The sequence below is a fragment of the Adiantum capillus-veneris genome, chromosome 6 (genome assembly GCF_014529385.1).
Source record: "Adiantum capillus-veneris isolate H3 chromosome 6, ASM1452938v2, whole genome shotgun sequence".
NCBI classification, from domain to species: Eukaryota; Viridiplantae; Streptophyta; class Polypodiopsida; order Polypodiales; family Pteridaceae; genus Adiantum; species Adiantum capillus-veneris.
The window spans coordinates 70,175,412-70,199,329 of record NC_140936.1 but is presented as its reverse complement, the minus strand read 5'-3'; the positions used below and the strand labels follow the sequence as shown (position 1 = coordinate 70,199,329).

The following is a 23,918-nucleotide window of genomic DNA, read 5'->3' as shown; positions in this document are numbered from 1 at the left end:
TGGCCTATTCCACCCATTCTTGATTGCTTTTTGCACTTCGGAATGCTTGTGTTTGCAGTATTCGCGCATTCGAATCTTCATCAGGTCTTCATTGAAGCGCTGATCCCGTGTTGGAACGGGAAACTCATCATGAAGTATGCTGATGACTTTGTTTTTTAAATCACTTGGTACTTCACTCCATTTTTTTAGTATATAGTGTCTAAACAGCTGAGAGCAAAGACCACGCATGCGCGAGATCACCTTCTTGTCGTCATCATCCATGATGATGCCGCCGCTGATGTCGACGGAGTAAGGCAAGCCCTCTGGCCGGTGATGCGTGAACCTGGGTGTCCCGGCAGGGGTCTCTAGCGGCGTGTCGATGGGGGTACGGACGTCAGGTGTCTCCACCGGCGTCTGGGCCCCGAAGCGAGGAGTGTCGAGTGGGGTGGCTCCTGGCGGAGTAGGTAGAGGTGTGTAGCTTCTAGGAACAGTCAACCGTGCAAAACCTGGCATAGATGGCGATGCTGTGGCTGGTGTGGGGGCGGGCAAAGAAGGGGAGGGTAAAGAGCCTCGTCGAACACGAGGCGGTGTGGAGGCATCGGTGGCGGAATCCCCACAACAACCGCCACCACCACCACTAGAGCGCCGATGTCTAGACGAGTGTGAAGCTCGTCTCGTCGACGCCGAAGCTTCGGAGCGCGCCGAATGCTCCGAAAGAGAGGGAGATGCGGATGGTGTAGGAACGCGCGATGATGCGCCAGAGCGATGACGCTCCACGTACCACTGTCTCTGCTGCGGTGACAAAGAAGAAAGAAACTCCTCATCATCCATACCTGCATTAAACACACGAATATTTAAACTTAATATTGAATGAATAGAGTACTCAATGACGCAAAGACCATTAAATACAATGACGTAATGACGCATATAAATACAATGACGCAATGAATCGAGTGATAGAAGAGGCAAGTCGAAAACTCAGAATTTTCAATCAAAAGATGTGAGCGCGAGTAAAAAAGAGCGTTATACACCATGGAAGGTACTTAGAGAGCCAGAGCTTTTACAACACGGAGCAAAATTGTTCAAATACAATATTTGTGTCTTTAAGAGATCTCTCTCTCATCCTCGCATAACTCAGCATAACTTCCTATATCTATATAGAACTCTCCGTTTAAACACATATCCTCTGTTTCATTTTGTAGCTCCTCTGCATGCACCCCATATAGAGTAGTAGCATCTTGATGCTCGTCTGGCACCACCGCAGTGGCTTCTGATTGAGCATCTTCTCTGATCTCCTCCATTGATGTCGTTGTGATTGGCACATGGTAGCCTTCATACGTCCTTGCACTACGAGGGGCTACCTCTATGACGTACCACCAGTTTGATGTAGACTTTGTAGGATGAAATACTACCTGCCAGAGCCACATAACTTACATGAGAGCTTTCAAGCACATAACTTGTAAAAGGGGGATGTTAACTATTTACATACTTACTTGTTCACAATGCTCGGGTAGTACGAAAGTGTCTCTTAGGTCAGTCCATTTCTTAGTAGAATCCACCTCAAGAAAACCAGACTCTCCTCTACGCACAGTAGCGTTGCGACCCTCCATGATTATCTTGAACCATTGCACGTCGAACAAGTCGACAAAAAATCCTCTGTAATCGATCCTCAAAATCTCTTGCAGCGTGCCGAAGTAAGTGAGTTCCGCCACCACAGGATCTGCATCAGAGGAACGTCGTCGACTAGACTGTTCAAATTTTGCCATGATTCCACAATCTTGAGTAAAACGCTTTTTGTCGATCCGTTCCACCCTAAAATGTCGACCTTTACACCATGCTGCTGTGTATGACTTATACTACAACGAACAAAGATTATGAGTGGCCGTTCAAACGTTTATAAATAAAGTCACTTGCTAGTCGTACATTGCAAACTTACCTTGGTCGCGCAACCCCGAGAGTACTCCCACTCTTCTTCAGTCACTTCGTCACCGCATTGTTGTGCGCTTTTCAATTGGTTGTGCAACCATCTTAAGCTCATGAAGGTTGGTAGGCTCTCCAGAACCGCTGGATAGTGCATCGGTGGTCGTCTTCCTCGTCTCCACTCGATTCGTGCCCTTTGTCGCTCTTGCTTTGCATCCTCATATTGTGAAATCCACTTTTGCATCACTGGATTGTGAAGCATGCAAAATCGGTTGATTTTAGCCTCTAGATCTTCCGTCATCTTCTTCTCAACACCGAGATTGCACATGACAATCCCAGATATGCGCTCATCATCTATGGTTCGCCATAGCATGTCCCGGGATTTATCAAATCCGTCTAGCCACTCTCCAATGTACACTAGGGACTCTGATACCAACCAACCTTCTGCCATGCTACCCTCCGGACGTGCCTTTTGACGCACATATCCCTTAAGCGTTTTCATGAAACGCTCTAAGAAGAACATCCATCTGGAATGAACTGTGCCAGCTATTTCCACCTCATCAACTATGTGAACAAGAAGATGCACCTGAATGGTTAGCATTGTAGTAGGAAAATGTTTCTCAAACATGCACACAAGCTCCGCAGCATTTAGTTTGGCGAATGGTATGGAGTCTACGTTGATCTCCTTTTGTGAGATCCATTGCACCAGCTTTGCAAGTTTGTAGATTGTGTTACGGATGTCGAGAGACAAACATCCCTCAATGGCAACCGGTAAAATAAACTGTAAAGTATGTGCAGCAATGATATTAAAGTCCACATTTTATGCAATGATATTAAAGTCCACTATGAACGTACCTGACACATTTTATGCCAATCGTGTGACTTCAAACCGGTAAGCTTTCCTTCTTTAGTGAAACACGTTCGGAGCGAGTGCATTACGCCAGTGGGGGTCCGCAAAGATCGAATGGCCTCTTTTACTTTGCGTTCTTGGGCTCCTGTGAAAATCCATGGTGCTTTAGGGAGTTTTATCGATCCATCAGACGCTGTTTGCGGCCAATATTGCTCCATACGATCCACATTTCTAAGGTCAACTCTGGCTCCCAAAGTATCTTTCTTGCCGGTCAAATGGTCCCATAGTAGATTACCCACATTCTTGAATATGTGCATTGGATCGAGCAAGTGATTGATCATGAGTCGGGGCCAGTATGGTAACTCGTACCATAGAGATAGTCTCTTCATCCCTGGAGGCAATCCGTCATCGCACATCTCCTTCTGCTCTAACCATGCTTGTGCAGACATCCTTGGTGGCTCTCTTCCCAAAAAGCCGTCGCGTAACACATGATTCTCTGGAAGATACGCTTGATGACCTTCGTAGATTTGCTTCTTCAGTGAGGGTGCCCTACGTGCATTCAGTCTAGGTCCACATGTGACACATGCTCTATATCCGCTTGTTTGAAGCCCTGCATGTATACACATGATAATAGATCAACTATGGGAAAAAACAATATTTACAGTGTCTGAGTGAGGAGTGTCAATAGATCACCTGAGCATTCTGTTAGCCCGGGATAGTCATGCATGGTCCACATTAGAATGCCTCTGATCAAAGCATTCCGTCGTCCTGTGTGTCGGCTCATATCCACCACCTCTATGCCAATCCACAATTGTTGTAGCTCTTCCAATAGTGGACGAAGATACACATCCATATTCCCCACTTTATATCGCCCTGGCACAATCAAGCTTAGCCATAGGTGCCCCTTCTTCGTAGTCAACCACGGGGGAATGTTGTAGTTGACGATGACAACGGGCCATACACTGTAAGATGTTGATCTTTGACCAAATGGATTTACGCCATCCATAGCCAGGCCTAAGCGCAAATTTCGAGCTTCCCTGGCAAAATCCGACCATGTTCCATCTATATGTTTCCAGGCTGCGCAATCTGCAGGAATTCGTAGCACACCATCCGAAGATTTATTCTCCTCATGCCATGATGCTAGGGCGGCCATGGACTTACATTCGAAGAAATGCTTGATGCGAGGAAGCAAAGGAAAATGTCGCAAAACCTTTTGTGGAATTTTTGTCCCGTGGAGATCTACTCGATATCTTTCGGAATCACATTTCGGACACTTCTCCATGTCTGTGTATTCCCCTCTGAAAAGAATGCAGTCATTAGGACAAGCGTGGATAGAATTGTAATCCATTCCCAAGTTTCGTAAAATCTTTCTTGCTTCATCTCGGGAATCTGGCATCACATTGTCAGCTGGTAGTATGTGCTCTTTCAGCAATCTACACAACATAAAAATATGATACAGTCGTGTAAAAATCTATCAGATCATTATACATTTAGAGTTCTATTAAAGTAAACTAACTGTAATAGATCACCTGAAAAGCGTTATGACGCTAGTGTCACTCCATCCAAACTTTGCCTGCATGTTGAGAAGAACCAGGAGTGCTTTCAATCTAGACATACGTGCTCCATTATACAATGACGTATCGGCTTCACTTTTCATATCATCATAGATAAGCCTTTCTGAATCTATGATCGTCTCGATCATTTCATCAATCTCGGCCTCAAACATTGCCTCGTTGGGAATGTGCTCTGCATGATCATCCCCCGAGCTGTCAGAGGCTACATCTTATGGCCTCACATATGCTGCTTGACCAAAGCGCCTGCGAACACGTCTATTGGGTTGCAAGATTGCTGCTTGTTGGCCAGCGTCAGAGTCCGACGAGTTATAATTGGCAACAACTCGATCTATAATAGATGGATCGAACTCGCCAAATTCGTGAACGTGCTGCAAAGAAACACGTCTTGTCCGTCGCACAGCATGCTTGCATTGATTACAAGGACATAAGACCCTCGTTGAGAGATAGGTGTTTCGGTTGGACGGTCCCACATCCTCGTCGCTACTCATAATGAGGATAAAAAACTTATAACCTGGACAACAAATTTAATATTCTATTGGCATTCTTCGTCTTATCTCTCTCTCTCTCTCTCTCTCTCTCTCTCTCTCTCTCTCCCTCTCTCTCTCTCTCTCTCTTTACCTCACATTCTCTAGTCATGTCCAATCCCCGCACACCTCGGTCTAGAGGTGCACGGAGATCAGAACCACCGGGTTATAATCTCGTCTTTATTGGTCAATACCTATATTTGTGGGTACAAGAAATCTACACACCCACGTCTACATGATACTGCATGTAGTGGACAAAATCCCTTTGCCTCTTCTCTAGCTGTAGCACTTCACTTCATCTTAACATCTTTTCACAGTAGATCTTTTCACTGTTCGTCTAACTCTAAACCCTAAACCGTAAGTAATTCTTGCGTGAACTCGATCTAACGTAAATAAGCGTAAATCTAAATAAACGTAAATCTAACTAAAAATAAAGCTAAATCTAATTTAACGTAAGTCTAATGACTAGAGGTTGTCTAGATGGTCATTGTGTCGGGGATGTAGTGACTCTTGCCGCCCTGAAGATCCACCTTCTTCCCTATCTTCTGAAGACATTTCACCAGTACTTTTGGATCGACGGAGCCCACCATGAGTGAAGGCAGCAATACCCTATATTCCATTGAGGGCTTTCTTCACCCGCTTCATGCAGGCATCGCAGTCTATGGAGACCTAAATCTAATCTCATATAACGTAAATCTAAATCTAGCTTAAATAAACGTAAATCTAGTTAAAAATAAACCTAAATCTAATTTAATGTAAGTCTACATATAACCTAATCTTTAACGTCTTTTAAGATAGTTTCCTACGACGTTATAACTCTCTTCTTCTTGTGTGTGTGCGCGTGTGTGGATGTATGTGCCAATAAAAAGAGATAAATGGTATAACCTTTCTATCACCCATGCCAAGTATGATAGATTGATTATGCCATTTCCCTCTTGAATAATAGGTCTTCAGTTCAACTCCTCGTCGGCTAGATCTTTAGGTCTTTTAATTTTAATTAGTTTCCTACGATGTTAAATTAGTTTCTCTCTCTTTCTCTCTCAATGTGTGTGAGTTTTTTTGGATCGTATGCATGTTTTCTCTCTCTTTTCTTCTCTCAATGTGTGCGTTTTTTGTTTATGCATGTTCTCTCTCTCTTTTCCTCTCTCAATGCGTGCGTTTTTTGTTTATGCATGCTCTCTCTCTCTTTTCCTCTCTCAATGCGTGCGTTTTTTGTTTATGCATGCTCTCTCTCTCTTTTTCTCTCTCAATGTGTGTGTGCATTCTTTGTTTATGTATGTGAGTGTGCGTTTTTGTTTTTGTTTGTACTCTCTCTCTCTCTCTCTCTCTCTCTCTCTCTCTCAAAAACACTATGTGTGTGTGTGTATGTGTGTGTGTGAGAGAGGGAGAGAGAAAGAGGGGAAGGGAACATGAGAATGAGGAGAGGGAAGGAGCATACCTGGCTCTCCTTCCTCTCCTCGTGTGTGTGTGTGTGTGTGTGTGTGTGTGTGTGTGGAGAAGAAAAAGAGAGAGAGAGAGAGAGAGAGAGAGAGAGAGTGAGGGAGAGCGTTACCTGCTCCTTGCTTGAGGGCGCCGAAAAACTCAGATCTGAGATCTGAGTTTTTGGGCGCGCTCGGTTATTTTTTTACCCCAGCCGGCGTCGCTATGAGCGTCGCTATAAGCGTCGCTATGAGCGTCGCAAATTTCTTTGTAAATTTGCGACGCTCATAGCGACGCTTATAGCGACGCTCATAGCGACGCCGGGAAAAAAAATTTTGAGCGTCGCTGTGTGAGCGTCGCTAATATGAAGAGCCTCTTGTAGTGCTACAGGGTAGGTCAAGGCAAGCGTCCTCTCCTCTGTGGATGAGTCAATGGCCGCGGGCTTGGGGTCCTTCACATCAGCCAATACCCCGCCGATCTGCAAGTGAGGTAGCACTACGTTAGGTCCTGCTGGGCACTCGTGAAGGAGGAAGATCATTATGGCCTGAACAGAGAAAAAAGTGTTTCCGATCCTTCCCTTACGCATTGCTCACACATCATCAGCTTCAAGCCGCACATATTGTCTGACGGGTTGTGCTATGGTGGCAAAGCGTGCAAGCCGCTGATGAAATGGCTTGTCCCCTTGGTAGATGTGGTGGAGAAGGCCTTTAGGGACCCATTGCTCTGGTCGGTTTGGTAACTCAACAATGAATCTCCCCATGCACGTGGAAATGTATGAAGTAATGTGCTCAAGAGATTGAGAGTGGAGGGTCAAGGTGGTTTCCAAATCGGGTTGGGTTGTGAAAAATGCTTGAAGCTCAGGGCGATTTGCATGCCCAACCTCAGTAAGGAATGCATCTAAAGCACTAGTAGCAGCCATGTCTTCTCTTTGCGTGATTGGGTATGCTAGGTCTCTCTGCAATGCTGGGATGAAAATGGTGAAATGAGGAGGTGGTCCTCCTTATATAGACATATTCTATCTCAAAAAAAATAAAAAATATGGATTTAAAAAATAAATTTACACCACCTTAAAACTCAAGTACAAAATCAAGTACAACACCTTAAAACTTTTCAAAATCTTTAATAAAATATCCAATATATAAACGATTAAAGTTATAAGCCAATTCACTTAGACAAGATGATTTCCTCTGTAGCACAATCTTTGTAAACAAGCATAGTGGCCTCCATCCGCCTTCCAATCTATACAACCAAAAATGGGCAATCAAAATACAAAAACCCACAGAAAATAAGAAAAGGTAGCTAAGGAAGCACAAAGCAGACCTTGCGTTGTTCTAGTTTGAAACCTGCATTACCGACATCCTCGAATCCCATTATGACAAAGTATTCCCGAAGATTGGCAAGAGTCCAATGCGGATTCACTGCAACCACCTCCACCTCGTTATTGGGCATGCGGACACGAATTTCAAAGGATTGAATCTCTTCGGCTGTCAGCTGCAAGGGTATCCATTTGCCACGTTTGTGCATCCACCTCTCATAGCTAAACCGTGCATACAAGGTGCACCTTGCTTTCAAATACCGAAGGCAAAGCTGTGTGGGGGACACATTACACTTATAACGGTCACCATCATGCAAACCGTCAACATAGCCCCAATTGACACCTATAATGGTGTCCATTGCATCTATGTCAACTTCTTTGCAAACAAACATTGTTGGTGTTTCTACAATCGGTAGAGAGCGGAATGCATGCACAAACAAATGAATGGGACAATGCCAACTGAGACCCACCGATCTGGTTGCCTTACCAAACTTTAGGGACCCTTGGAAATCTTGCAGCACCTTGCTCTTGAAAGAAAGAAAAGCCCAATGGTCTGGAGTTGGCCATTCTGCACTCTGCAATGAGGGTGTCTCCACGGCTTCTAACCTACCATAGCTTTGGCTTGACTTCGGCACCACGTACTTGTGGGAGTACATGAATATTCGCTGCTCGGTAAGTTTTTTCGATGAAACATTAGGAAACATAAGCTCCCCAATGTGAGCATGCACAACCATGAACGTGCCTGAGAGGCACTCAAGCAGCTGCTCCTCAACTAAGCTGGATGGAAAAACATCTTTACAAATGTCCTTAGTTAAACATAATGATCGCATAAACGTAAACATAACATATGCATGGGATAGCTAAACCATGAAAACTTACAATGAGGTGCAAATTGAGTAGAAGCTCTCTTGAGGTGGAGCTCAGCTGCACTGTAGACGTGTTGCACGATGGCCACCATTCCGGACTTTGTTTCTTTGAATGTTAATAGCCGGCCCTTCCAATGACGTTCCAATACGCCTCGACACCGTACGCGATGAGGTTCAGCACGTGACGGTTGCATGTAGATCCATGCACCCTTCTTGAACACTTGTGGGATCCATACCCCCTCTGAGTCTTTTGTGTTGTGCAACACAATCTCCTCTATCTCTGGTTTGGGCTGTCTATGCGTGGACATGCTTGGGAAGTTGGGCTTAGGAAGGGATTTGAAAGAGTTGAGTACTGTGGAGAGAGAATGAGGAGCTGAGAGGAGGGTGAGGTGAGCTGCCTATGGTGGCTTTGACAGTGGAGATAGAGAAAGAGAGGAGTGAGAGGTAGAGAGGTAGAGAGGATAGTGGAGCTATGGGCTATGGAGTGTGGGACTGTAGAGGGTTGATGGAGGTGTGAGAGAAGGGGGAGCTATGGACAGAGAGGAAGAGAGTGGTGGAAAGCTTTTGGCTATGGCTACCTTGACTGTAGAGAGAGAATGGGAGGAGGGAGAAGAGGGAGAGTGTAGGAGAGAAAAGTAATGAGGGAGAGAGAAAAATGGATTTTGGGAGGAAAAATTGACTTTTTTAAGTTAGTTTATGTTTTGGGGCAGTTTTGGAGGCGAATGGGTCAACTTTGGAACTTTTGAAAAAATTTCAATTTTTTGGGTTTTTAAGCATGCGTGTCTTTTTTTTGGGGGTCCCTCCCTCTTTTATGACACCTCTCTCCTCCTATTTATCCCCCCCCCCCCCCGCCCCTAGCCTACCTCCCACCTCTCTCTAAGAACCAAGCATTGAAGAGGGAGACAATTAAGCTGTACCTCTACCATTCCTCCCCCTCTAAGTGATATCCCAAGAGCCTTCTCATTGGTTCTCCCTTAAGCCTTCACTAATCAAAAAGGCCCAAGGAGAGTCCATATTTTCCCTAATGACTCGCACGATTGAAACTTAGCACGAAAAGAAAAATGCCCAAACAAGGTGGATAAGGCAAATAGAGTGTGAAGCTTGAAATTGGAACTATGATAGCTGTCAAAGGAGCATATACAACACTACGATGGTGCCATCAATCCTTCAAATAACAAAGCAAACTTGAGAATGAGAAGTCGATGCGATTCTCGATCGGCAAGAATTGCCTTTAACGATGTTGATTTTTCCTCTTGCAGCATAACCTTGATGGCTTCAATTCTCCTCTTTGCTGCTCAGGAAGCCTTGCTTAGCTGACGATGATAATTCTTATATTTTTGCCGTGTATCCAACTTCAATGCGCCGGGTTGAGTCTTGGATAAAAGCTCTGGCCGAAATGAATGTGGAGACCTCGTTGCTTTCTGTAGCGCTACTCCCAGCGAGATGGAGGTCCTAGACCTCCTCCTACTGATGGCGGCCCTGTGCACAGTAGGCCTTCCCTCGTTGATGGCTTCTGGCGGCCCCTAGCTGCCCTGGCTTCTCCTCTTTACTGTAGCGTTGCCTACTAGCTGCCCCCCCCCCCCCCGTTGGCTTCACTCAGGCTCCTTTTCTCAGCCCGTGCCCTCCTTGTTTTTTGTCTTTTGTTCAGCCCCTCCAGCCTAACTGATCAATCCCCCCTTTCATAATACAAGAACCACCACGCAAATCCTACCACTGTGGCAAGGCCAACCTCTCCTCCAATGACGAGTTTTCCTGAAATATACTGCAAGAGTAATCCAATTCCCCTTCCACACAGCTGTCCCCAACTCACCCGTTCTCTGTCCTCAAGCTTTTGGCCCCCCTTGCATGGCTGGATCTCCTTCCTTTTGCTCACGCCTTTGGCAACTCCCCCACCTAGCACACAACTTTCCTTCTGCTGCTCACAAGCTGTCGACATGCACGACTTCCATCTGTACATAGGACGCGAGTTGGAGTCTTCAATCCATGCGCCACTTGGTGGCCTCGACCTGTATGGTTGCCCCTGCATCAATTCCCTGCTCTCGCGTGCCACTTGGTGGCACCATCCTAAATACAGCAGCTTGTTCTGTTATGTTTTTTTAAAAGCATGGCATTATTTTAGAACTCAATTTTTCCCCTTACAACACGCTGTTCCCACCCAAGGACGACCACGAGCCAAAGCACCGCCAAATGGGTATAATTCAAGGCCGTAGTAGCCAAGTCCGAATACTCCCGGCTTCAAGTAGCCATGGCTGCCCCTTTGGAGTCGCACTTCAATTGCTTTGTCACTTGCCGATAGTGGCGGTCACTCTAATTGTTGATCCTCCCGAACTTGTCGTAATCACGACAAAGAGCCTCGTTCAATCTTTAATCTTTGAAACAGTCCTCCCAAAAGAACCCCGTGGCCAAATAATTGGACCATATAGTAACCGGGTAGCATGTTTTATGCATCTGCGAACATACCAATCATTGGAGATTAAAACCCAATCTTTGACCCGCTAATTACCATGTTTGGAATACACATCATGATCAAGCTTGCCGCTATCGGCATCTGGTATCGACTTCACCACCTCGATCTGCTTCTGCATGACCCCATACCAATGCAAGAACCATTCTATTAGACCGACATAATTTTGTTGCACCACCATTGCCCAACCCACTGGTTGAACATTTATGTTCAACCAATGAAAGCTCTTATTAGTCAAAACTGTAAACATGCTCACATTATGCAAAGATGCTCACATTATGCAAAGATGCTCTTATTAGTCAAAACTGTAAACATGCTCACATTATGCAAAGATGAAATAAGGTCATATGTACAAAGTTTTATTCATGTCTTTTTGCTATCTTGGACTGCACCCTTAAGTGGGATGCCCAACCCCTTCAATAAGAACCTGACGAATATTTGGCGTGAGAGCTCTGTCGAAATAGAGCTTGAGACAAACTCCATTTACCCTGTGTCGAAGGAGCTTACCATTGGACCGCTCTAACTGATAAGTACCATTAAGGAAAGCTTTGGAAATTTTGTAGGGCCCAATCCACTTCTTCTTGAACTTTTTGTGGAACGTGAAATCAAGGTAGCTCTCGTACTTCATAACCAAATCACCTTCTTGTAGCTCTTTTTTTGGCAATCTTTGATTGAGCTTTGCCACACGTTTCTCTCTATGTTGCACATAGAAATCTGCTGCAGCCTCTCGATCCATCTTCAAAGTCTCCAATTGTGTGATCCTATCCTGCAAAACATCTCTTTGATTCACATTAACTTGCCATACACCTTTTAATGCACCTAATTGGATGTGTACAGGTAAGACTGCTTCTTTGCCAAACACCAATTTGTAGGGAGTGGAATTGGTGGCCACTTTATAAGAAGTTTGGTAGGCCCATAAGCATTTATCAAGATTCCCCTCCCAATCTTCCACCTGTTTATAAATATACTTGGTGAGCATTTTAATGATCTGACCATTTGCACTTTCAACCAAACCGTTACACTGTGGGTGATAGGGAGATGAGAATCTGTGTTGAATTCCCATCTTCTCAACCAAAGCACGTACTAACTTGCTGCGGAATCCCTGTCCTCTATCTGATATCAAAACCCATGGCACTCCAAACCGACCACAGACAAAATCAAATACAAACTGAGCAACTGAAAGAGCATTTACCTCCTTGACCGCTTTGGCTTCTACCCATCTAGTGAGGTAGTCGATAGCTACCAAGATGTACTTTTTTTCACTTGTAGACTTGGGAAGCGGGCCGATAACATCCAATTCCCACTTTTCGAATGCATTTTGGGCCAAGATAGCCCCTTGTGACTCCACTACTAAACGCCGCTCACCCATAACTTGACATTCGTAACACGTCTTACACCAATAATGAACATCTCGTACAAGAGATGGCCACCAAATACCTGCTCTGAGAATGCGAAAGAGTACTCGATCTTTACCTTGATGCCCGCTTTCTTCATGACATTGTGTCAAAACCATGCCGATCTCCTCCTTGTAGAGAACTCTCCTCAATACTCCATCATGGCCGTATACCATAAGGTCTTCGCCTACCAAAGTGAACCTGCTAGCCTTTTGAGAAACCCTTTTCCTTTGTAGCTTGGACATGCCTGCGGGACCTTGACCTGTGCTCAAGAAATCATCATCTTTCAGTCTTTCCCTACTTGCATAGCTGGCCGGCGTCACATATAACGCTGCTACATGTATCTGTACTCGGCTACTGGCTAACTGGTCAGCTTCTTGAATTTGCTCCCTCCGAACATGCTTGAATTGCACCACTTGAAAAAACTTCAATTAACTTTTTAATAGAAAAAACCAATGCTTGAGAGAGTCTCTCTTCACCTGCCACTGCCCTAAGAGTTGTTTGATAGCCAAGAGAGCGTCTCCCTTCACTACAAGCCTGGATATCCCAAATTCGATACACTGCTTGAGGCCCAAGTGGAGAGCCAAGTACTCTGCCTCGTTGTTTGTATGTACATCCTCCAAATCATAAGCTTTTGAAAAAATAGTGTTACCTTGTGGATCCTGTATATCGACTCCACCTCCGGCTTTTTGAACAACTCTCCTGTAAGCGCCATCGAACCACATGACAGAGGCTGCTTTTAGATCCTGTTTATCGTTTGCCTCTTCTCAAACCACCCTGGGATACACTGGCAAATCTACACCCTTATTTACTAGCACGTCTGCGAGATGTGACTTGCAAGTGTGATCAATTTTAAACTCAAAACCAAACTCCTGTAACTCTAGCACCCACTTCATAATGCGCCTCCCTGGTCATAGGTGAAGCACCACTTCAGGTAATAAATTGTTAGAGGTAAGGCACATAAAACCTGCGAATAATGAAATGCACTTTGAACTTCCTCCAAGCAAACACTAGTGTCATCACCCACTGCTCAGCCTCTGTGGAAGTCATCTCTCCTAGATTGATGACCCGACTCTGAAAGTAGACGGATTTGTAGCACCGCCACTGCACCAATTGCAATTGTACCCACTGTCATAGCCACATAAAAATCATCCTCATGATTGGGAGGACAAACAGTAGACAATTGACATAAGATTTCTTTAACCTTGTCAAAAGTTGCCTGTGTGTCTTCATTCCACCGAAAGCCATGAACCTATTGACTCATTTTTTGAAGAGGGTATACATACTGTGAAAGCATCCAAAAGAAACGAGAGAGGTACTTCAACTTATGCACAAATGATGCCAAACCTGTAGCACTTTTGGGAGGATCCATCAACACAAGAGCCTTTACCTTGTCCGGATATGCTTCGATACCATTCTGTGAGACCACATACCCTAGCAGATGAGCTCGAGGTTGAGCTAACTTGAATTTTTTGGGATTCAATTGACCACCCGTCTCATCCAGTTGATGAAAACACATCTTTAACTTTGACAAATGATCATTCCTAGAGCTGTAACACCCTATGTCATCCATGAAAACTCTGATAAACTTACCAAGGTAGGGACCAAACACTTTATTCATCCAATCTTGAAAAGGTGCATAAGCATTCACCAAGCCGAAGGGCATTCTACGGTAGGCAAAACAGCCCCATGGCGAAATGAAAGTGGTTTTCAACTGGTCTTCAAGTGCAATGCCTATATGGAGTACCCAGAGAATCCATCCATACTAGAGTATCTTTCGTGACCTGCAACTTGATTTAAAATTTTATCCTGAAAGGATAAAGGATAATAGTTTTGCTTGGTTGCAGCATTTAAAGGCTTATAATCAACACACACTCGCCATTTGCCATTCTTCTTAGCTGTTATGACAACCGGGGAGACCCACTCAGATTCTTGCACAGGATAGATAATATCTACATCCAATAGCTTGTTGATTTCTTGCCAGAGAGCCTCCTGCTGAATTTCCCCTAACCTCCTTAGCTTTTGTGCCTTTGGTTTATGCCCCTCCTTGAATATTATCCTGTGTTTGACTTCCTTGGCACCTCGCAAATCTTTATACTCAGTGGCAAAAAAATTAGGATAGGATGCACAGAGTTGCACATAACTTTCCTTCTCTTGCTTTGTTAAGTCTTCTCCTAGCATACCTCTTACCTCTTGGGCATCAAGAGGGGAAACTTGAGCTTGCAAACCTTCTTTTGGAATAGAGTTATCGATAGTAACCCCAAAGAGATCAGCATCAACATGGAGGAGATCGTCATCACTCTTTCCCTCTTCTGTATCTGTGTAGCCTTCATCATAGGTTGACTCCGTTTCGTATTCGTAGCTTGTTGTAGAATCATCTCCCTCATTCTTTGCCATGGGATGAGAGAAACTCTCCCTCGTCCATAGATCAAGCATCACCTGTCTATCATTCTCTTTATCAAATAAAGTGAATACCCCTTTTTCCCAATCCTGCTTGGCCCCCATTGCAAGAAGCCATGGTCTACCCAATATGATAGGGTAAGCATTGTCGCCAACTTTCATAACAAAAAAATAAATAAGGCATTCAACACCCATAACCTTTATCTTCACATCATGTTCTATGCCCAAACACCTGGCCTTGGTATGGTTGGCCATCCTCATTTGCACATTAGATCTTACCACTGCTTTAACTCCTGCATCCTTCATGGCGGATTCGGTCATGACACATACTTGGGCCCCTCCATCGATGTATGCTTGTACCTGCATCTTCTTTTCAATAAGAGCATCAACAAGTGGAAGCACATCCACTGGACTCCCAACTCTCAATGCTAGATTCCCCACAATATGTACTCTTGTTTTGTCCCGTGGAAGCCTAGTGCTAGCACTAGTAGACCACTGACGTCGCAATTTAGGATTTAAGGCAAGCAGCTAATCGAAAGTAATATTAGCCTTTTGGTTCTTGACATCACTCACCAAGTCATATTAGGGATGATCCTTCCAAGTTGGTAGTCCGATTGCTTGATTTTATGCCTTCTTCTTCTTTTGCTCGTTTCTGGCGGCTCTCTACCTTCGTCAACCTTCCCTTTGCCTTTGCAAGCTCTAGTCTCCCATTCTGTCTCTGTCTCTCTTCCTGCCAAAACATCCACTACCTGCTCATCTACTCCAATTATATTAACACGATGAACTTCTTCATTACCTTGAGGAGCGGGAGGCACAGGATTGTCAGACTGCTGATCTCTTTGCCCGTTGAATTTCCCTTGTCCTCTCCCTCGTCCGAATAGTGGGTACATACCTCCTCTTTCCCTTGGTGGATGCGGTCAATCCGGTGCGTAGTGTCCTTCTTCACCGCAATTATAGAAACGGCCAGGCAACAGCTTAGCTCTTCCTCTACCCGCTCTTTGTTGTCCTCTATCCATCACACTCAAACAAAGCTCTTGCATTTGTTCCAATAAATCTTGAACAATACGTACCCAGTGTTGAGGAATAGCTGCCACTCCACAATTTGCTTGATCCTCTGCACGAACCTCGCCTTGAGGGCTTGGTGGCTGCTCGTATCCCATCATACCTTGTTCGATCTTCTTCTTGATCTTCCTGCTCTTTGCTCGAGCAATTGCTACAACATCGTTGTAGTTCTCGAGGCTTTCAAAATCTACCTTTTCTCGTACCTTGGAATGTAGGCATGACATAAATTTGTCCATCTTGAAATAGTCGCGTTGGCCAATTGCATTGATGTGACTAATTCTGCCCAACATTCTTCAAACCGATTAAGAAAAACAGTAAATTCTTCACTTACATCTTGCCTGAGAGCTTTTAGCTTCAGGTCCATATCCATAGGTGATACTTCCTTTCGAAAATGTTGTAAGAAACTGGTTCGTAGAGCCAGCCATGCATGTCGCGGCTCGCCTTGCAATGTGTCAAACCATGCTTTCACCTTGCCTTGTAACACCAATGGTATAGTCTCCATTGTTGTCTTCATTAGGCATCCGCAATGATAGCATGTATAATTCAAAGTCTGCAATCCAATCGGCTGGATCCTCCTCACCTGTGAAAAAAGGGCCATAGCTTCGAGAAGCCATGTTATCCTTCGGTTGATCTTTACATTGTCTTCTTCAAAGCGATCAGCGAGTCCTCAGTGGGGGCACCACTGATGGGATGGGGAAAATGGGAACACACACAGTACACAAACTAGATGCCTCTCTATAGCCCAACAGATATCCAGCACCCCAAGCCACTCGGATAGACTCACACACACTGTATTTTCTATATGGCTTTACTAGTAAGCTCGTAATTTAAACAATTTCTGATTACACCCGCTCAATCCAATGCACCTTAGTAGCACGAACTCATTAATAGCCCAACACATAGCATATACTTCAAGCCAGATAACATAGTGCAACCACTAAGATCCTCTCTCGCTCCCTTTTGCACACACAGTATCCACCCTTCTCTCTCTTCCTCTCTACTTACACACACAATTCGGAGAACTCACACGAATTGAAACTTAGCATGAAAAGAAAGATGCCTAGACAAGGTGGATAAGGCAAATAGAGTGTGGAGCTTGAAATTGGAACTATGATAGCTGTCAAAGGAGCATATACAAAACTAGGATGGTGCCATCGATCCTTCAAATAACAAAGCAAACTTGAGAACGAGAAGCCTGATGCAATTCTCGATCGGCAAGAATTTCCTTTAATGATGTTGATTTTTCCTCTTACAGCACAACCTTGATGGCTTCAATTCTCCTCTTTGCTGCTCAGGAAGCCTTGCTTAGCTGACGATGATAATTCTTATATTTTTGCCATGTATCCAACTTCAATGCACCGGATTGAGTCTTGGATAAAAGCTCTGGCCGAAATGAATGTGGAGACCTTGTTGCTTTCTGTAGCGCTACTCCCAGCGAGATGGAGGTCCTAAACCTCCTCCTACTGATGGCGGACCTGTGCACAGCAGTCCTTCCCTCGTTGATGGCTTCTGGCGGCCCCTAGCTGCCTGGCTTCTCCTCTTTACTGTAGTGCTGCCTACTAGCTGCCCCCAGGTTGGCTTCACTCAGGCTCCTTTTCTCAGCCCGTGCCCTCCTTGTTTTTTGTCCCTCCAGCCTAACTCAATTCCCCCTTTCATAATACAAGAACCACCACTCAAATCCTACCACTGTGGCAAGGCCAACCTCTCCTCTGATGACGAATTTTCCTGAAATATACTGCAAGAGTAATCAAATTCCCCTTCCACACAGCTGTCCCCAACTCACCCGTTCTCTGTCCTCAAGCTTTTGGCCCCCCTTGCATGGCTGGATCTCCTGCCTTTTGCTCACGCCTTTGGCAACTCCCCCACCTGGCACCACTTTCCTCCTTTGGCACAACTTTCCTTCTGCTGCTCACAAGCTGTCGACGTCTTCTCCCTTGCACGACTTCCATCTGTACATAGGACGCGAGTTGGAGTCTTCAATCCATGCGCCACTTGGTGGCCTCGACCTGTATGGTTGCCCCTGCATCAATTCCCTGCTCTCACCTGCCACTTGGTGGCGCCATCCTAAATGCAGCAGGTCGTTCTGTCTTGTTTTTTTAAAAGCATGGCATTATTTTGGAACTCAATTTTTCCACTTACAACACGCTGTTCCCACCCAAGGACGACCGCAAGCCAAAGCACCACCAAACGGGTATAATTCAAGGCCGTAGTAGCCAAGTCCGAATACTCTCGGCTTCAACTAGCCCTGGCCACCCCTTTGGAGTTGCACTTAAATTGCTTTGTCACTTGCCGATAGTGGCGGTTACTCTAACTGTTGATCGTCTCGAACTTGTCGTAATCACGACAAAGAGCCTCGTTCAATCTTTAATCTTTGAAACAGTCCTCCCAAAAGAACCCCGTGGCCAAATAATTGGACCATATAGTAACCGGATAGCATGTTTTATGCATCTGCGAACATACCAATCATTAGAGATTAAAACCCAATCTTTGACCCGCTAATTGCCATGTTTGGCATACACATCATGATCAAGCTTGCCGCTACCGGCATCTGGTATTGACTTCACCACCTCGACCTGCTTCTGCATGACCCCATACCGATGCAAGAACCATTCTATTAGACCGACATAATTTTGATGCACCAACGGGTTTTGGCCAATTTATGACAATGTAAGGCTATGTGGATCCATCCCTGTAGAAGAGATTGATTTGTCTCGATTCTAGCTTCAAAGAGAATCTCAACCATTTCTCTATATTGTGGTCCCAGTCTTGGTTTAGTAGTGATATCCTTTTTGGGGATCTTGGAAGACTCCACAGTCAGTTGAAGCAACTGATTTGTGATCTTTGTTAAACCACAAAGATGGATCTTCCACTATCCCATACAAAGTTTGACCCTTTGCATTTCTCCTTGCAACTCCATGGCACCATCCAATTTGAGAGCGTCATCGATCAGTGATTGTCAGGTTTTCCATTCCACAGTGGCTCGCTCATACCAGTTCTGGAGTTCATTAGTGATATTGAAGTAGGTGAGCCGATCCACTGGTTCTGGATGCTGAGGATACATAGTTGGGAAAAATTTGGGCAGTTCAGCCTCTTTAGGAGGTAATGTATACAGGAGAACTGGAGAGTCAGGCACAAACTCTAGAAAATTGAGAACAACTAGCTTGGTTCTCCTACTGTATCATCTTCCTAGTAACTTGGACGAGCTGAAGGAGTCTTTGGAGACCAGTTTCCTGTTTGCCTACTTTCATTTATGTCCAAGGTCCTTTGCTGCTAGAAGACTGGTCTTCAATAATAGACTGCACCCTTTGGTCCAAAACTCCTCTAGCAATTTGCATATGTAGTAAAACTTCTTTCAGTTGAGTTTTAACTTCTTTCATACAGTTGTATGTAGGCCTCTTTCCAAGTAGTAGATCTAGTTCAAGAGCTAGAGAGTGTCGGTCTGCAGTGGACTTTTGCTGCCAGTGTGGATTGAATATCCTATCATCGGAAGTCAGCGCCCACTCAGGTACTCTTTCCAGCAGCTCGATTTTGCTGGGATGCACAGGCAATTGGCACAATTCTTGATCATGGAAGGCAACTGATTTCCAGTGCTAAATCATTTCTCTGGCTCCAACATACAGCCTTTGAAAGCGTTCCAGATCAGAGATAAGAGTATCATCCTCCAAATAAATTCTAATAATAGGAGCTTGTTGATGTCTTAATCTATTGTTCAGTGTGATGAGCTATAAATGAAGGTTTCTCATCACCTTTTAAGGACTCAGTCACAGCTTTGGATTTTCCTTTGCTGTTGGAAATGTGTTGTGTGACTGGTGTACTAGAGAATCTCTAGTGTTTCCCTTTTGTCCACTACCTGGATGTTGATCATCAGACGGTTGGTCCCTCGACTGCTGGTCTGGCTCGTCTTTATTGGGCTCACTGTCCCCTATGGCAGCTGATCCACCAGCTCCAGAGCCTAAACATGGGGAAGGAGGAAATTCATCATCATCATCATCAAGTTTGTCAGGTTGTCCTCCCCTTCCTCATCCTTCTCTTCTTCCCTCTCAAAATCCTCATCAAGATTATTTTGCTTTTTAATATAATCCATGATGGCTTGATTTGCTAATGCCATGTTGCATTTAGAGAGCTTGTCTTGCAGATCACTCTGCATGTTCTCCATAAGTGCCTTCAGATTTTCCATATTCAGAGTGACGTTGCCTTCTGGAATCAGTGTGGGCTGTCATCAGTTTTTTGAAGTTTGTCAGCTTCATTCTTAGCATAGTCTAAAATCTATCAGCATCTCTCAGGGCTGCTGCCTTGTCTTTATTTAATTGACGATTTTTAATTTTTATCTTCAATAACTTTGTCTGCAGCAGCTAATTAATTGTCCTTACTAAGTGATTTTCAGCAATAGTATGCCTGAGTCTTTGTGCAGCCACATCCTACTGAAGTTTTTGAACCTGCTGCTAGCTGCTTTCCAATTCTTCCTTTAGCTTAACCATCTGCTCATTGGGAGCTGATGCATCCATCATCTATCCTAAGGTGTTGACAATGGTGTTCCATGATGATTGGATAAGCATTGAACAGCCATCACCTATTGTTGTCGGATTAGATTGGACTGGCTCATAACTCATAACGAGAGCCATGAATGGTAAGTGTGCCAAATTAGATGTTTGAAAAATTAGTCGGTCTTTGAGAGGGCTATGTTGTAACAACTGCAGTTTATCCTTTTTGGCTATAGATAAAGCCAATTCATTAAAAGGAATTCTATTGGCTGGACTATCTGGTATTGAGCCCTTTCCCTTGTCTTTGATTGCCGCCTGTTCAGTACTTGACATTTTTGTTTGGCCCTTGCTAGTGCTGCTATTTGCTAGAGTCTGCTCTTCTTGTTGCTGACCCTTCCCATCATTGGTCTGTGCCGGATTTTGTTCTTCAGGTGTGGTTGAAGTTTGGCCTGCTAAAAGTTTTCTAGTAGGCAAAGACTTAACCTCACTCTCCAATTACTCTAATAAAACAATGATTTTGGCCAACATAATCCTTGATTTCTTCAAACCACTGGCTTCCACTTGTGTGGCCTTCCTCTTTTGTCCAGTTAGGGCCAACTGATTTGTTAAGTATAGAGCGGGTGGCTACTCATGGGCGGATTGGAGGGTGGACTTATCTACACAAGGGCGGCTACACATGACTGCCTCTCATGAGAGAGGGTAGCCCTTTTGGCCTATAAAAGGAGTCCATTTCTTCACACATTTCAAAGTGTGAAGTTGATGCAACAAGGTGGGTGTGAGGTGGTGAGAGTGAAGCAAGGTGGGAGCTCCAAAAGGGTATAATCCCTTTGTAAACTACATCTTGTTTTGAAGTTTTAAAGCCATTGAGTGGCTGCTTTCTCATGGACGTAGCCCACATTGGGTGAACCATGTATATCGTGTGTACTCTCTCTCTCTCTCTCTCTCTCTCTCTCTCTCTCTCTCTCTCTCTCTCTCTCTCTCTCTCTCTCTACTCTATAATCTTGTGTGAAAAAATATGTCTCTCTCCATTAAGTAGTCTACTCAATTATCTATTTAGCTACATCTTATTTCCTAACAATTGGTATCAGAGCAAGGTTTGCTTGTAGCTAAATTATCTCAAGGAAAGGATTCCTTGAATTGAGTGAAAGTAATGGCGGAGGAAGGGAATCTCAAGATTGAGAAGTTCAACGGCAAAAACTACCAACATTGGAAGATGCAGATTGAAGATTATCTCTACCAGAAGGACCTCTATTTGCCACTAGGCAGTCTTGCAAAGAAGCCAGCAACGATGGCAGATGAAACATGGATTGTCCTTGACCGAAAGGCACTGGGAACAATCCGGTTAAGCTTGGCATCAACAGTGGCCTTCAACATTTCGGAGATGAAGACCACAGAGGACTTGATGAAGTCACTTGACAACTTCTATGAGAAACTATTGGCATCCAATAAGGGATTTCTCATGAAGCACTTATTCAATCGAAAGATGGCACAGAATGATTCAGTTTTCGAACACCTAAATGACTTTAACATAAACATAAGTCAACTTCGATCAGTGAAAATCAATTTCATTGATGAAGTGCAAGCTCTCCTTATACTATCATCTCTATCGGATAGTTGGGACAACCTTGTTATCACTGTAAGTAATTCTATCTCTGGCACAAATACTCTTAAGTTTGATGAGTTGTGGGTGTTCTCCTCCCGGGGCAGTCACTTTTTAGAATGTGTATGCTATCACGTGAGTTAACCGGAGAGGATTATTAAAAGATCAAAATGTATCAAAATGTATACATACAGAGGAGGGTGGAGGTTTTTTAAATAGGCACGTAGTGTAAATATACTATGTATATTGAGGTATTATTAATAACCTCTTGAACGCACGTGATATAGGAAGCTTTTGATAAGTGACCGCCCCGGGGTTCTCCTAAGCAAGGAAATGTGAAGGAGAAGCACATGAGAATCATCAAGTGCTGCACTGTCAGTGGAAACAAGAGGAAAGCCTAAGGAGAGGTTCAAAAATAAAAAGGGTCGTGATCGCTCAAGGTGGAGCAAGTCACACACAAAGTTAGTTCTTGAATGTTGGAACAGCGGCAAGAAGAGCCACGTCAAGAAGGATTGCTGGTCAAAGAAGAAGGAGGAGGCTCAAGACAACAAGCCAACATCGGAGGCCAATGTGGCAGGTAAAGTAGAGCAAGATGCTCTAATTCTCTCATTAGACAATGTGTCTAATTCCTTGATAGTAGATTCCGGGGTTTCATTCCATGCAACACCACACAAGCAACATTTCCAAGATTACACCAAAGGTAATTTTGGGTATGTATACTTGGGAGATGATGAATCTTGTGAGATTGTCGGTAAAGGTACAATTTCTGTCAAAACTGCTAACGAAAATGAATGGAAGCTTAAAGATATTAGACATGTTCCTTCTCTTTGCAAAAATTTGATCTCTACACGACAATTGGATGATGAAGGTCACAACATTGCATTTGGAAACGGTGGAAGATTTCAAAGGGATCTTTGGTGGTTGCAAAGGGAGAAAAGGTTGGTACACTTCACTTGTGTATTGTTAGCATGCAACCTTCAGCTTGTGCAACAACTAGAGGAGTCGACAGTGCGGTGTGGCACTACCGGCTTGGGCATATGAGTGCCAAAGGAATGCAAATACTTTAAACAAAGAAGCTTCGAATTCTACCATGTTTGAAAGAAGTGGACTTAGAGTTCTGTGAAGATTATGTTTATGGTAAACAAAAGTGTTACCATATACATGTGGTAGTGATGTGTGTGAACACACTAGGACCGCCGGGGTATTTTTTCCCTCTTTAGGAGGTTTTTTCCCCCGTGCATTGTATATACGCCCATCACTCTAGGGCTATCTATCTTTCCATTGCACACTAAGTAACACACTCTCTATTGTGTGCCTTGAGCTTCCTTCGTCTTCTCCAAGCTGTGTGTGTTTCTCTGCAACCCTAATTCCAACAATTGGTATCAGAGCAGGTCACGTCCTCCCGGGCTTAGTCGCCAGCTGCTCCAGCACACGCCTGCTCACTTTCTCCGATTTCAGTGAGCTTTGGCAAGCGTTCGCAGGTCGACAAATATTTTGGGAAAGCTCAAAGAGCTTGGTCTGCTCAGAATTTTGATTTGGGCTCATTTCGGCCTCCGTTTCCACTACGGACAGTACTGCACAGGTTATTTCGTCATTTTGTGCAGATTTTCTGTCAGTGCCGTTTTCTGTATAACAGGTGCCTTATAGTCTTCTACGGTTTGTGCTATATAGCACAAGTTGTTCCCGCTCCATTTCTCCTATTTTCGGGCAGTTTTCACATCAGGTGCAGCATTTACCATGGCTGACAACAACAACACAGATGTGTTCAAGATGCTTGCTGCTGAGGACAAGTTGGATGGGGACAACTACCCTATGTGGGCTTATATGATGCAACACGTTCTTGTGTCAAAAGGTGTCTGGAACATTGTGCAGGGCATTGATGTACGTCCTGGTTCTGAAGATGTAGGCGATATTGAGGATGTTGCAGGTCTTGCTGCAAGGATTGTAGCTGTTAGAGTTGTTTTGCCTACAGCAGAACAAGCTCGTTGGGATGTTAAGGATGCGCAGGCTCATGCATTGATTGCGTTGTCTGTGAAGCGCACCATTATTCCTCACATCCGTTCAGCAAAA

At 44.4% G+C, this 23,918-nt stretch overlaps 1 pseudogene; it reads right to left on the bottom strand.

Moving 5' to 3' along the window:
* Positions 1-14,039: 14,039 nt before the first annotated feature.
* LOC147455667 (uncharacterized) lies at positions 14,040-16,143 on the bottom strand (annotated as a pseudogene).
* Positions 16,144-23,918: the final 7,775 nt, after the last annotated feature.